The sequence below is a fragment of the Branchiostoma belcheri genome, unplaced genomic scaffold, assembly GCF_001625305.1.
Source record: "Branchiostoma belcheri isolate BF01 breed outbred unplaced genomic scaffold, Haploidv18h27 scaffold40, whole genome shotgun sequence".
NCBI classification, from domain to species: domain Eukaryota; kingdom Metazoa; phylum Chordata; class Leptocardii; order Amphioxiformes; family Branchiostomatidae; genus Branchiostoma; species Branchiostoma belcheri.
The window spans coordinates 2573793-2589709 of record NW_017804021.1 but is presented as its reverse complement, the minus strand read 5'-3'; positions in this window follow the sequence as shown (position 1 = coordinate 2589709).

The window sequence follows — 15917 nt, the reverse complement described above, 5'->3', positions numbered from 1 at the left end:
GGGCCGACCTGTAGCCGCCCTTTAGCTGACAATCTGGCCGGTGCCTGTAGCTGTACAGGCCCTGGTTTCCAGGCTAAAGCCACCCATACCTTGTCTATCTTCTTTAGCCCGCAGGCCGGCGGTCGATCCGGGTCAGAGCGCCACCAACCCGCCCGTGACCGGAGCGGCGAGATGCCGTCCCTCCGGCGGGCCGCCCAGCCTCCCGCTCCCGAGGCCGTCCCACCGGCGGGCCGGTAAACCCTCCGCTCCCGCCCGAGGCTGATGGATGCCCCTCCCGCGGTAATCCCGCGCCAGCCGCCCGCCCATCCGTCAAACCGACTCGCGCCGGGCATTAGCGTCAATTCCGCCGGCTCACGCCTAGCATTAGCGTTAGCCTCTACCGGGCACCGCGGATCGCTGGAAAAATAGGAGAAATTGGCCGAAATAAAGGGATAGTATACTAGAAAAGTAGTCTCCACCAGACTTCTTTTGCGGGGTGAATAAATCGTAGAAATCGGCCTAAAAAGGGTATTAATTTTTAGAAGCTCCATATCGGCGGGAACGATGGAGCTTCTCTGGCCAATTAATACCAATTTTAGGCCGATTTCTACGATTTATTCACCCCGCAAAAGAAGTCTAGTGGAGACTACTAGAAAAGATCCTGGGCCTGGTGCCTGGTAGAGGCTACATCAGCGCCAATTCCTACTATTTTTTCCAGCGATCCGCGGTGCCTGGTAGAGGCTACATCAGCGCCAATTCCTACTATTTTTTCCAGCGATCCGCGGTGCCTGGTAGAGGCTACATCAGCGCCAATCCCGCCTGCTCACGGCTCACGTCTCACGGCTGATTTACGGCAGAACTCAGCCCCGCACGGCTCATCCGCTGTCCGCGGTGCCTGGTAGAGGCTACATCAGCGCCAATCCCGCCGGCTCACGGCTCACGGCTCACGGCTGATTTACGGCAGAACTCAGCCCGCACGGCTCAGCCGCTGTCCGCGGTGCCTGGTCGAGGCTACATCAGCGCCAATCCCGCCGGCTCACGGCTCACGGCTCACGGCTGATTTACGGCAGAACTCAGCCCCGCACGGCTCAGCCGCTGTTCGCTCCCCGAGCGCAGAAATTGACGACGATTACGGACAAATTCGTTCCCCAATAAGGCGGATCGGTCTGACAAATGGGGGGAAACACTTTTCCGATACTCGCCTTGGCAAGCTGGCTGGTAGCAGGCAAGGAAACATGCTCTGAGTTACGGGCTTACTAGCCTCTCCCAGACTAACATCCCGGGCTCAAAAACTGATAATTTTGCCAAATATGTGACATAATTTAGTCAGGTGAGTTTGGTTCAAATTGGGGGAAAGACTTTTCTGATACTCCCCTCGGCAAGCTGGCTTCTATAAGGCGTCAGTTCAGCGCCACGGGTTTACTAGCCTCTTCCATAACATCGCAGGCTCAAAAATTATCAAATTTTGCCAAATACGTGACATAATTTAGTCAGGCAAGTTTGGTTCAAATGGAGGGACACTTTTCCGATATTTCTCTCGGCAAGCTGGCTGGTAGTATGCAAGGAAACCTCCTGCTCAGCGTCACTACACTGGGGCGTCTTTACTAGCCTCAACCTGACCAACATCGTCGGCTCAAAAACTGTTAAATTTATCCAATTATGGGTGGCATAATTTAGCCAGAAGAGTTGGGCCGCCGTAGAGTTCATTTACTCTCACCGTAACGGAGGGAGAAATTAACCAATAATTAGCCAGCGGGTTTGGTCACTGTAGGTTCATTTGAAAGGGAAAACTAACCTTCCTGTGGACTGACTCTCCTGGCCAATTATATTTCCATTTTTTTGCCGAATTCTGCGATCCGTAACCCCGTAGGAAGGCCTGATGGAGGCTAGTGAAACAGTCAAATCTAGCCAAATAGGTGGAATAATTCAAACAGGGTAGTTTGACAACTGTAGAGTCCATCTACCCTCGTCGTTTGAAGGGAGAAATAATATTCCCGTTGACTGACTTTCTTGGCCAATTATTCTTCCATTTTTTACCGTTCTACGTTTCTTATCCTCGTAGGAAGGCCTGATGGAGGCTAGTGAAACAGTCAAATTTAGCAAAATAGGTGGCATGATTAGCCAGGTGAGTTCGGCCACTGTAGACTTCATTTAGCCTAGTGGTTTAGAAGGGAAAATTAATTCGAAGTTCCAGTTGATTGACTTTCTTAGGTAATTACTTTCCCTATTTTACCTAATTCTGCGATCCGTACGCCCGTAGGAAAGCCTGGTGGAGGCTAGGTTTTTACAGACTGTAGCGAATGCCGCGGACAACGCTGTTAACAGAGCGAGACTAACTTTGCCACTCCGCCCTTTGTGTTCTCTACACCCGGTGCTAAACAGATCTCACGGTCCATTGTCTGTCTGCCGGATTATGACCGGAGGCCCTTCAGCTCACGTGCCGGCGGCCTTTGTCCGATCAGACACGGGCAATATCACAAGTTAGAGGTCGGAAAGGAAACATTCAGCACCACTCGGGTTAGTAACGACCCATAAAACACGCAGTGCCAACTTGAATTTGACTGGGTACAAATCATGTTACCCGGGATCGGCTAGCGTTCGCCTTGATTCTACAAGTACAAATTCAAAGAGATCAGTCGGACACTTTTCCTGTTACAGGACAATATGTGACTTAACAATAATGGTGTTTTTATTTTAGTAGATATTAGAGGAAGTACAATTTTTAGTCAGCAAGTTCAAGGTCAGGGTTTTTCGGCATTCACCTTGACTCTACAAGTAAAAAGAAATCAGGACGCTAGTTCGTTACAAAACAATGTGTGACTTTATATATACAGGGAATTCTACATTTATGGTGGTTTAGTAGTTTATATTAGAGGAACTACGATTTTAGTCAGCAAATTCAAGAATTCAAGGTCGTAAGGACGAGTCTTCGCAATCTCAAGTCACACCTAAGGCATCTGTCCACCAGTATCTTAATAGCTAATCATATACAGGTTTGGCACTAAAGCAGCGGCCATTTTGTTTCTGACCTTCAATGTCATCAGAGGTCATTTTATAAGACATGAATTCTACATTTAATAGACGTTTGTTTGAACATCGAGAGGAACTAAAATGTTAGTAGGACCAAGGATGGAATACTGCCATATCAAGTCACATCCTAATAGCTAATCATATAGAGGTTTAGTACTAAAAACCGCGGCCATTTTGTTTCAGGCTTGCAGTGCTATTAGGGGTCATTTGCCGGACTCTTAGGTTTAAACGCAAGCAGGTTATGTATCCTCATTTAGCCTCTTTACTTCCAGTTTTATCATCGTTTTCATCCTTCTACTCCGCAAAAACTCCACAAAACTCTCACGTGTCATAAAACCCCGTGACCCGCAGGTTGGAGGTCAAACTTGTCGTGCAGGGCGGGAAACTATCCAAATGGCTGTCCGCCATTACAGCAGCAATCCCGGCCCCGCTAACTGCCGCGTAATGCGTAACCTCGCGGCTCTCTGCCTGACCCGCCGATATTTCACATGCACGGCAAAAAGCCCGGGATGGTTTTTGCGCGGGTACTTTGGGTTGACCATAGGAAAAACGAGCTGCAATAACAATCGCGACACGTGGCCGCGAAGTTGGGTAAGGCCACAGCAAGGAAATTTTATGGATGACATCCTCCGCAGACTCCAAGTCTAATGCGAGCGGGCGAAAATAAAAACAAGGCAGGCCGAAAGGTTCCTACGTTTAAAAATTTCTCATTGTACAAATGGTTTTGATTCAGTGGAAACATCACATATACACAGCACAAGCATCACATATCACTGCTTCAAAGTAAGAAACAAAACATTAAATCAGAGCCTTTTCTTGTCTCTGTCTTCATAGTTATCTGCCATTCACGTTCCGGCATGGCAACAGACATATTTGCCCATTTTCGGCATGTAGACCATTGTCAGAAGGCAACCAAATTTCGTGTTTGTTTCCCCAAAATCAGGCGAAAATTAATGCCCGCGCTGATGTCATCCGTAAAATTAAGGCTGTGTGGCCTAAGTGCGCGTTACGCGGTGCTCCAGTCGGAGTGCGGCTTTTGTCGTCCTGAGGCTAATGGCCAGAGCTCGTACAGTCTGGGGAACTCGGCAGTTCTGTAAAGCCATGAAAAGATACGTTTTTAGCTGAAAGCTCCATCTGTGTTCTTGGTACATGTAGTAGTAGTCATTCCGAAACAGGTTTGAACTATAATTTGCAACACCAAAAATTGGACTTTCCCAAATTTTCGGCTGTTCAACTCCAGTCTTTGTCAAGGAATGTCGACGTATCTCTCTTTCTGTCATTGACTGGAGTTGGAAAGTCAAACAAGTCCGATCTTTGTGCTGATTTTCGCTTGTTAGACCAGTCACGACGGACTCAGCAGGCATTGTGAGGTAGAGAAAGACCCATCTTACTCTGGTCCTGCAGAAGAAAATTTGTCCCTTGAGATTTTCAGAATACGTCATTCACTTTTCCTTTTACCCAAATCTGCAGATTTTTGAGCACCTGGAAGGGCTTAAGAGGGGTCAAATGTGCCTGGAAGGCTGCGTTCTTCTTACAGACCACTTCTTGATCCTGGTCGGATGTTGCGTATCTTGAATCAGCCTCCCCAGGCAGCTGAGCCAAAGTCTGACTGAGCCAAGATTACGTTTTGTCAAGCAGGCGTGCGAGGGGCGTCGGGGTTAGATCGGGGGCCAAAGACTCAACGGTAATTCAACAGAAGTCGTGTGGTATCATAAACCATGCTCAGACACGGTTCTGTATATTTCGCGCGTATCCAGAACCGTGTCTGGGGCAAATATAAGTTCTTAGAGACGCGGAGACTATCCAGAACCGTGCCTGATCCTAACCCTAACCCATTCAGGCATAGAACTAGATAGGCGCGGTTCTGGGTATGATAGAGGTCGTTCACACTAGCCCCGACATAGAAGACATTTAAAATGCTCTTGTCGCTCCTTTCCTCCCAGTTGATGTCATGACTGATATCCTCCGGGTCCCCCGACCGGATGCCAGGGGAAGATAAATCATAATTCTGTTTGCGAAGATCGTCCTTTACAGCATATACACAGTCATGTCTCCTGCCAAAAATCGATACCAATTACGTCCATTTTGGTTGAGAAGACAAGCCTGGGCACCATCCTCCGTAGTTATCACCGGTTCTCTCTTGTCGCTGGCTACTGTAGCAGCTAATATTATCGGCGGTAACTACGGAGGCTGGTACCCAAGCCAGGAGAAGAGAGAGGCTATGAAGACCCGCTTGTAAACAATCTGAAAAGTGTAGCCTGGGTACCGTCCTCCGCAGTTACTTCCGGTTCTCTCATGTCGCTGGCTACCACGTCAGCTATCGGCGGTAACTACGGAGGCTGGTACCCAGGCTATGTCCTATAAGAAGACCCACATATAAACAATCCGCCCATTCTGCCTACAGGACATCCCTGTGTGCGGCCAGGGGCGTCAGATGATCGGAACACGCCTGGGAGTGTCTGAGGTGAGTCTCAATTTTATTACAATATTTGTTAGATAGCATCAACCCTTTCCTCATGAACCAGTAATGCTCGCAAGTCTTTGAGAGTAGGAGTTTTTAACGTGTGCTAGTTATGTATCTGTATCTGTATAATAACCGCCCTTCGGTGTAACACACCAGCCGGTAGTCTAAGGATCTAGATCTGATATCTATTCACAGTTGGATGTGCAAAGGTTAGACGTAACAGGTCGTCCAGTGTGATGTAACAAGCTGACACTGCGCCGCCTGCCTGCGAAGCTGATGTGTTACGCTGAAGGGCGGTTATACCGCCTGATACTGATACAGATACTGTGTACAGCGCCTGTCATATGATGTAACAACAATGAAAGTACTGGAAGACTAATTGTTATTAGATATCATCATCCTTTCTCTCACCCCTACACACACTACATGTATCTCTCGTCGCCATTTGGGATTTTAACGGATAGAAACATCAATTTACTTTGCAAAATACCCGGTGAATGGATTATTAGAATTCATGATTGGATTCAGAATCCCAGCATATAATTGCAAAGGAAGATATAATCACCTATAACGGAGTAACATGTATGCATAGCCGAGCTTTATCAGATCTACCGGATGTGCGAGGTTCAAAGCAGGCTCTTGTAGTCTGTTAGCCCTGTTTCCGGTGAGGTCTGCTTGTAGTTGCCAGCGCCTTGTTTCTTTGAACCATTCATAGAGTCCTGTTAAGAATACTAAAACCTTCCCCAACACGCGGTATGGACGTGATCTCGAAGCAGTTTAGCTCAATGAGGAGCTAATCTTCCACTGGTCGTGACAGAGACGCTATGTACAGTATTTACAGGTTCATTGTACCGGGGAAATTCCCCTAGCTCTTTTCGACAAGCACAATGAACGGTGGACCACGGCTTAACGTCCCGTCCTAGGGACTGCGACCCTAAACAGTAGCGTGTATGTCGGGTGAACGACAACAGCCGGGATTCTAACTCCCAACCTCTTAGTCCAGAGGCAGGATAGCTAACCACTGGACCACGCACGCTACTTTTCATGCAACATGCAACAGTTGTTTCACACACCTCAATCCTTGGTTGATAACTCTGGTACTTGAAGGAATGGCTATTTCTTGCTCTCTTCTGGGCTGGTATTAAGTACCTAGTAGTTGGGTCATCCACCAGCATATTAGTCATTTTGTACATCATGCATAGTCTGGACATTTTTCGTCTGTCTTCCAGTTGCACCCACTGTAGGTTACTTTTCATTTCGGTGACACTAGCACCTCTTTCATGGTTGTTCATACAGAATCTTGCAGCTTGATTCTGTACCCTTTCCAGTTTGTCTTTGTCTTTCTTTGTATATTTCTTATTTCCAGAGAGGCCTTGTTGTAGACGCCAGCGCCTTGCTTCTTTGAAACCTTCCCGTTAAGAATACTAAAACCTTCCCCAACACGCGGCAGCAACAGTTGTTTCACACGGATCAATCCGCAGGCTGCAGGGATAATGCATCACTGATTGTAGCCATGATTACAGAACAGCAGTTCACCGACAGCTCACGCCTAATTACACATAATTACAACTGCTATCCAGCGCGAGATGATCTACGGGCAGATGGTCCGGCTAATTTGGCGCGCAGGAAGTCGGAAAATGCCGGCTTGGCTTTGATTTGATTAGCGTTACAGGGGAAAATGGGGTATCGGGTAGTCCGGGGTTACCGGCTCCCATTACCTGTACGGAAACACAAATTAGGGATGTGGGATGTAAGGTTGTCAGGGAGGTGTGCAGGTGTGAAACGTAATTATGATGCTCTGAAAATATCTGGGATGGAAGGTAGAAATGAATGAAATTAGGGGATGGAACTAAGGAGTGAAGGAAGGAGGGAGCACACAAGATGAGAAAACACAAATTAGGGATGTGGGGTGTAAGGTTGTCAGAGATGTGTGCAGGTGTGAAACGTAATTATGGAGCTCTGGGAAATATCAGGGAAGGAAGGCAGAAATGAAGGAAATCAGAGGAGTGAGGTAAGGAGAGAAAGATTAAAGGATGAGAACACACAAATTAGGGATGCGGGATGTAAGGTTGTCAGGGATGTGTGCAGGTGTGAAACTTAATTATGGCGCTCTGGAAAATATCAGGGATGGAAGGCAGGATTGAAGGAAGGAGAGAAAGCGTAACGGATGAGAACACTGGTCGGAAACACACATTATGACTGTTGGATGTACATATAATGATATCAGGGATGTGTGCAGGTGTGAAACGTAATTATGGGGTCCTGGAAAATATCAGGGATGGAAGGAAGGCAGAAATGAATGAAGCCAGGGGATTGAAGGAAGGAGAGACAGCGTAACGGATGAGACCATGAGTAATTAGACATTAGAAATTCCAAACATGCTAAATGGGCTGCCTGATGTGATAACCAATACAGATTTGATGCCAAACTTAGCAGGCTGAAGAATAACTGTACTTTCAGCACTAAGGACATTCCTTGCATCTTTAACCGTACTTTCGTCTCTAACCGCCCATTCAGCACTAAGGAAAGCCCAACATGTGAATGTACGCCGTACGAATTTATGCTGTAACCAATACGGATTTGGTGCCAAGCGGCTAACTTAGCAGACTGAAGAATAACCGTGATTTCAGCACTAAGGACATCACCAACCGTACTTTGTTTTATATTCCAACATCTAATCACAAGACGTGGTGACGGCACACTCAAGTTTTCCCAACTTATATTAATGCCACCATCAACAGAGGGAACAGTACAATACTCATTTTCACCTGAGCGAAGTGAGGAAAGTCGTGTAAAGTGCCTTTCCCAAGGGCACAAGATCGGTGGCATGTCAGGACTCGAACCCGGGACCTCTTGGTTCCGAGTCGAGCACTCTGCCGCTACGCCACACGACCCCACAACAGTACTTTCATCTCTGCCCAGTTTCCCGTCTCCGCTGTTCTGTTTCCTGTCTAGACCCGAAACGCCCGGCTGATGACAGTTGTGATCAGGCCGGCCATTAGAGTATCAGTCTGCGGATCAGCGCGTCTGTCTAACCCTGTTCTGATAGCGCTAATTACCTGCAAACAGCCAGGCCAACAGGCGGGCGTTCTGATTTCTCGACGATGGCTTCGCTTTTTGTGCAGCTTCTGTTTTATGTATATTCCAACATGTAATCACAACACGTGGTGACGGCAAGTTATATTAATGCCACCACCAACACAGGGGACAATACAATACTCATTTTCACCTGAGCGAAGTGAGGAAAGTCGTGTAAAGTGCCTTTCCCAGTGGGACAAGATCGGTGGCATGTCAGGACTCAAACCCGGGACCTCTTGGTTCCGAGTCGCCACGCCACACAACCCCGGGCTGTACGGTTACGAAAGCAATTCAGTCACCATTCTTTCTAAGAAGGGTCGCTTTGCAGAGCTTCTGTACGATTATCGAAGCTTTCCAGGCGTGTTTTTTTTCTTAACTACCATTTCAGACATCATAGTCTTGCGAACTTCATTCTGATAGCGTCAGTTTTGTAACGTTCATCGACGCTTCAGTTTAGTTATGGACACGTTTAAGGGTTGTTCTAAACTGCCATTTCAGACATCACAGAGAACTAGCAAAGCTTTACGCGCTACACTTTGGCGCTGCTCGTTCTGCACGGGAATTGGAGCGTTTGAGTCTTCCTCTTTCTTGTTCCTGTCTTAACTGCCGTTTTAGACATCAGCACTGGGCGTCAAACGCAGTTATTTCAGAACTATTACAGACAGTAATAGTCAGGTTCTAACATAGAATTCCCATTGGCCTGGCCTTGTTGGTAACTGCCTATCCTCTCACTGGAACATACAGACTGGGTTATCTATGCAGTTTTTTGTTCATTGTTTATTTCAGGCACGCGGCACATCATAAGAACATTGAAATGACGTACAAGAATTACCTGCAGATACATATAGAAAGGAACACAATTACAGTTGTTAGTTAGATCGAATGTGCTGACTATTTGTACACCAGGTTTATACAATGTTGCTAGAAGTTACAGTGTGTAACAACGTTAGAGCAGACTATCCGTTTTACCATGCAAATATTTGGGATGAGCTTCCGGTTAACAAGTGACTGAGTTAGCTTTTTTTCTTCTTTTTCTGACTCAGAAAGTATTGTTACAATCCTTGAGGCTACTTTAGGGTGGTATTTTAGTTGACTTCATGCCACCCACCAATATAACTGTTATTTTTAGAGTTGTACACAACATAACTCTGTATATCTGATAACACCACATCTCCACTGCTGGCAGTACTACTGTACTGTACATGTTAATCCACACATAACTGTCCCTGAAGCATCCAGAGAAAATAACTGTACCGGTTGTTGTTTTTGTCCTTCAGGACATGGAAATGCTTTCTTATCATCCAACACAGAAACTCGGTCGTAAAATAACCTGAATCCTGTGGATACTTAGAGCGTAGTGGCTGATGTTCAGGGGACAACCTGGTACCATAACTATGCTATAAAGGCTCTATGTTGGTAACGCAGATTTAGATAGGAGTCTTCTGAGATGTGTGTGTTCGGAAGAGATGTTATCAGTTGTGCTGCATTGTCGTAAAACTTAAACAACTGGCTCATTCTTTTTCCTATCCAAGGCTTCTAGCCACTTCATACGTGTAGTGCTAATTGTATTTTAAGAAAGCAAATCTTAAGCTAAAACCACTTGGAGTGCCTAAGAACGGTGCCTGCCCAAACCGTCAATTTTCAGAATCTGAAATCTTAAAAATAGAACTGCCTTTTATAGCTTCACACTGTGCCAATGGCTGGTGTTCAGTGTACCTTAAGGTACCATAACTATGCTATAAAGGCTCTGTGTTCGTCAATGTTGGGATCGCAGATTTAGATAGGAGTCTTCTGAGATGTGTGTATTCGGAAGAGTAGATGGTATCAGTTGTGCTGCATTGTCATAAAACTTTAACAACTGGTACATTCTTTTTCCTAGTCAAGGCTTCTACCCACTTACGTCTAGTGCTAATTGTGTTGAAGAAAGCAAATCTTAAGCTAACACCACTTGGAGTGCCTAAGAACGGTGCCTGCCCAAACCTAGAATTTTTAGAATCTGAAATCTTAAAAATAGAACTGCCTTTTATAGCTTTTACACTGTGACAGTGGCTGGTGTTCAGTGTACCTTCAGGTAACGTAACTATGCTGTAAAGTTGCTCTGTTTGCTGATGTTGGGTTCGCAGATTTAGATAGGAGTCTTCTGACATGTGTGTGTTCGGAAGTGAAGATGTTATCAGCTGTCCTGCATTGCCATAAAATCTAAACAACTGGTACATTTTTTTCCTAACCAAGGCTTCTTGCTACTTAATACGTGTAGTGCTAATTGTGTTTGAAGAAGGCAAATCTTAAGCTAACACCACTTGGAGTGCCTAAGAACGGTGCCTGCCCAAACCTTCAATTCTTAGAATCTGATATTTTAAAAATAGAACTGCCTTTTATAGCTTTTACACTGTGACAGTGGCTGGTGTTCAGTGTACCTTAAGGTAACATAACTATGCTGTAAAGTTGCTCTGTACGTCAATGTTGGGATCACAGATTTAGATAAGAGACTTCCGCGATACGTGTGTTCGAAATGGAAGATGGTTTCAGTTGTCATAAAACTAAAACTACCTGTAAATTCATCTCTCTAAACAACACTTCTAACCATCTATAACGCGCCTTGCTAATTGCGTGTGAAGAAATTAGATAAAGTTGAATTATTACGGAATGGCTGAGAACCGTTCCGGTCTGATCCTTGTATTTATGAAATCTGATATCAAAGACATAAACTGCCTCCCGGCTTCTTCATCACAAACATCCTGTATCAGATTACATCTACCGTAAATCCATGATTCATGAATATCGCCAAGGTCAAACGTCTTCCGTGACCTTGTGCGTTCCCAAGGGCACCATCCGTCTCAGGTTTCCCCTTATCACCATCGGAACGTTTCTTGAGTAAAACCCTCCACTTTGAAGACGTTTCGCGTGTTCCTTTGACAGTTCTAAGATAAGCCCGACCGCCGCCATCTTTTATATCTGATGTATTGATGTTCGATGTGACCTCTGACCTCTCTTCAAACATCCCGACATGCAATCTGCTGACTCATCAAAACGATCGGATCACGGCCTGAATGTTCCGGGATGTTTTCTTAGAGACGTTGAAAGCGAAAGTGATCTTTTTCCTACTTTCCCTTGTTGCGGCCCGTGTTATCTTAGTGATCAGCTCACCAGTTTCCTTCCTCACATCAGATAACTTCCCCATCAAACCGCGGCTCTGAAGCGTTAGGCCACAGCAAGTCATTTTTACGGATGACATCAGCGCGCACATTAGTGTTTTCCTGATTTTGAAAAAAAAATTTGTTGCCTTCTGACAGTGGTCACCATGCCAAAAATGGGCAAAGATGTCTGTTGCCATGCCGGAAGGTGGACAAGAAAACAAGACAAGACAAGGCTTACTATGATCATGATGCAGCAGTGATATGTGATGCTGGCTGTGTATATGTGATGTTCCTACTGAATCAAAACCATTTGTACAATGATTGAGTCAAAATTCTAAAATGTAGGAACCTTGCTTTTTCTCGGCCCGCCTTGTTTTTTCGCCCGCTCGCATTAGATTTGGAGTCTGCGAAGGATGTCATCCATAAGATGTACCTGCTGTGGCCTTACAAAGAACTCTTAGCGCGGAAACTCGCGGCAATCCGGCTGTAGTACAGACCTGCGGGCAGGAAAAATGTTTCAATTTGACGATCGTTTGGCACAATGGGGAGGAGAAGCGGGCTGATGGGTTCTCCTGATGACAAAGGCAGGATCTTCCTCTCCTCTTCACAGACGGGAGCTGATGGAACCGTTTCCGATCGTGGAGAGAAGAGTTAGAAGGTTCAGCTGGTAGTTAGAATTCAGAAGGTCCAGATCGTTGTAATGTTCCTGAATCCCAAGGTTATGAGTTCGAATCCCCCTCCCCATGTAGTGCCCTTATGAAAGACGCCTAGATCGGGACATTGATGGAATCGTTTTTGATCGTGGGTTGAACAGTCAGAAGGTCCAGCTGCTAAGTTGCAAAATGGTTTGGGTTGTGGACTGAAGGTTCTGAGTTCGAATCCTTAGTGTTGTGCCTTTAGGAAAGGAACTCTATATTGGGAGCTGATGGGTTTTCTGACGACAAAGGCAGGATCATTCTTTCCTCTTCAAAGATGGCAGCTCATGGAACCGTTTCCGATGATAATCATAGATTGAAGGTGACAGTTGTAAAAGAGTAGAATGTACATCTACAAGGTGGCAAGGTGGTTACGGTTGGTGGGAACCTTAAGGATCTGGGTTCAAGTCTATAGCAGGCCTTAGAAAAGGCACTTTTCACAGATGGGACCTGATGGAGTCGTTTTCGATCGTGGAGAGAAGAGTAGAAGGTTCAGTTGCTAGGTTGGAAAATGGTTTGGGTTGTTGACTGAAGGTCCCGAGTTCGAATCCTTTGCAGGCCCGAGTGCTGTGCCCTTAGGATAGGCACTCTATGATGGGAGCTGATGGGTTTTTCGTGTTAATTGTTAGGGCTGCTGACTCAGAATCTAAAGGTCCTGGGTTCGAATCCCTAGTAGGCCCAAGTGTTGTGCCTTTAGGAAATGCACTCTATGATGGGAGATGATGACATCGTTTCCGATCGTGGGTTGAGTTGAAGAGTAGAAATTTCAGCTGCTGGGTTTCAGGGTAGAATCTCAAGATTAGGAGTTCAAACAGGCCCCCGCCCCACTCCCAGTGCTGTGCCCTTAGGAAAGGCAACTTAGAGTTCTGAGTTCGAATCCCGGCAGATTGGAGTCGATGGGTCGTTTCTTATTGTGGATCGAAGGGAAACAGTTTTTGACAGTTCTGATTCCAAAGGGAAAGCAGAAGAAGAAAGTATACAGCTCCTGGGTGACAAGTCATCTCCAAGCAGATCCTAGGGTGGCAAAAGACGGTACAGATTGGCCAGGCAGTATCCATTGGCCAGAGAGGGTCCATATACCACCTTTGGGCCAATGGATACTGCCTGACCAATTTGATACAGTAACTGTCTTTTGCCACCCTGGGATCTGCTTGGAGATTAGGTGACAAGGTTACAGAAGGTCTCGTGTTTAAGCCTGCCGTCATCACTGAGCGACAAGCGCGCTTAACTGCCTAACGCCCTCCTAATCCACCCTAATCTCCGCTAATCCCCAGCAGATCTGCCGAGACTCCGCCTGATTATCGGGGATTAGCGGCAACTGACAAGCGCAAGTTTCTCATCAGCGCTGATGACAGTTTTCAGCACTGCTATTAAACGACAGTCGCTACCAGACTAACTACGCTGGCTATATATAGGAGGATATCTGCCAGGGGAGTTTGGCCGCCTTGTAGGTTTGTCTGGCCGCGCAGGGAAAGAATATTTCCTGGATGGTTTTCCTACTTACATAATAACGCATTTGTGATTTTCTGAAGTTTTCGGATTTCGGGACCATATCCCGAAAGTTAGTACTTCCACTTACATAACAACGCGTTTTTGAGTTTGCAAAACTCCTCGGATTTGTCTCAACCCCAGTGAGACTCGGCACAAAGCCGGTCTGTCGTGTCTCCGTTCTGCCTGCTCCAATCAAATCAGAGCCGAGCCCTGAAAGCTTCCCCCCGTGCCAGCCGTAATCACGGTCAGGTTTGTGTCTGCTGCAGGCGTCAGCGGGACGGGGTAAGGCAGGTCGGGGCGTATAGCCTGGGAACCGGGCTGCTATAGCCAGAACTATGCTCAGGTACGGTTCTGGATAGTCCACGCGTATCCAGAACCGTGACTGGGGCACATCTACGACGTTGTTGGATACGCGGAGACAATCCAGAACCGTGCCTGGTCCTAACCCTAACCCATGCAGGCATAGAACTAGATAGGCACGGTTCTGGTAAGCCTAAGATGACCTGGCTGCCAGGCTAGGGACCAACAGGCGAGCTGGTTTGTTGTGGATGATCTTAAGGGAGGAAACTTAACCAGGTTTTCTTGTCTTAAGTGTGTTTGAGGAGCCAGACGTCGTGACGGCCGCTCCTTGGCGTGCACGTGAGGTTCTTTAAGGACCGCTGCAATGAAATTAGTGATTAAATCTTCTTTTGTGTCCATGAAGACATTGAGTCGTAATGTTATTCTGTTCTGAACCGCCTTTCAACACGGACTAGACTAATATTGCTTCCAATTCTTTTTTCCTATTTTCATTTCTGTATTGGCCCTGGAAGTCTACCCTATTGGGCTAATTATAAAGGGCATCGAAGTAAAGAGAATAAAGAGAGCTAGTCTGTGGTACAAGCTCCTTATTGTTCAAAGTTGCCAATTATACTAATTGTTCATGATGATATTTCTTCAGAGTATTTTTTCTACCATGAACCTTCCTCCTGCTGGAGTCAGCTGATCTGATTCCCTGCCCTTTGACCCTGCCCTTTGACCCTCCCTGCCCTTTGACCCCGCTTACGTCACCACCTCCTCACCGTAACCAATTTATTTCATTTCTATTTTGTTGGTTCAGCTGTACAAAAGACAGCCAGGGCTGCCCAACTAGTTACAAGACCATTTTAAAGGTCTAACCCTGGAGACAAGGACAACAAGCTACATAAGATAAGGACAGGACATTAGAATTAGGGTCGTCAACTCATTACATCTACAGGATTATCTAATAGTATATACATCAATACACAAAGGCTTAAACTAATAAGGAGTACTGTTGAAATACTAATTACATTGGGAGGTCAGGGTAACCAGTCCTCCTGTATCGGATCGGGACGACTTTTGGTCGGGATGTTTCCTGCGTCTTTAACTCCGTTACCGAGTTCCCCCGATGTGATTACTGTCCTCCCGCTTCCTGACAATGTTGTTCTGTTGTTTCGTTTTGAATGTGATGCTTGAGATGCAGAGCAGTGTCGCCACTCTCAGATTGTCACTCTCATAACGACGTTATTCTGTCCTGACAAGGTACGTAGGGTCCTGACTGGGGGGGGGGGGTCCTGGCTATGGGGTATATGGCAATGGCACCAATCATCTTTTCAAGCGCTACTTTGTATCTTATTTAAAGGGACGCACGGGTCGCAAATTGGATCTTCTATGGCCCTGGATCTTCTCTGGTATACTATCCCTTTATTTCGGCCAATTTCTACTATTTTTTCAGCGATCCGCGGTGCCTGGTGGAGGCTAGCTGCAGACAGGATCCCGCCCGAATTACGTCTGTCAGTGGAGAGGTTTTTTATTCACAATTATGGACACATCAACTTTAACAGGCCTCAAATGTTCGTATTAAAGATATGGTCCGATAATTGTAACGTGTCTTGATGAATTAGAACGCCAGTTTAACTGTATAATATGCAGAGTATTCTTGTTTTTTTATGTATAACGTTTGTCTACGTTTCATCTCTGAAACGTTTTACCCACAATTAGGAACTTTACGAGACATACATATGGTCTACTAATTGTAAGGAC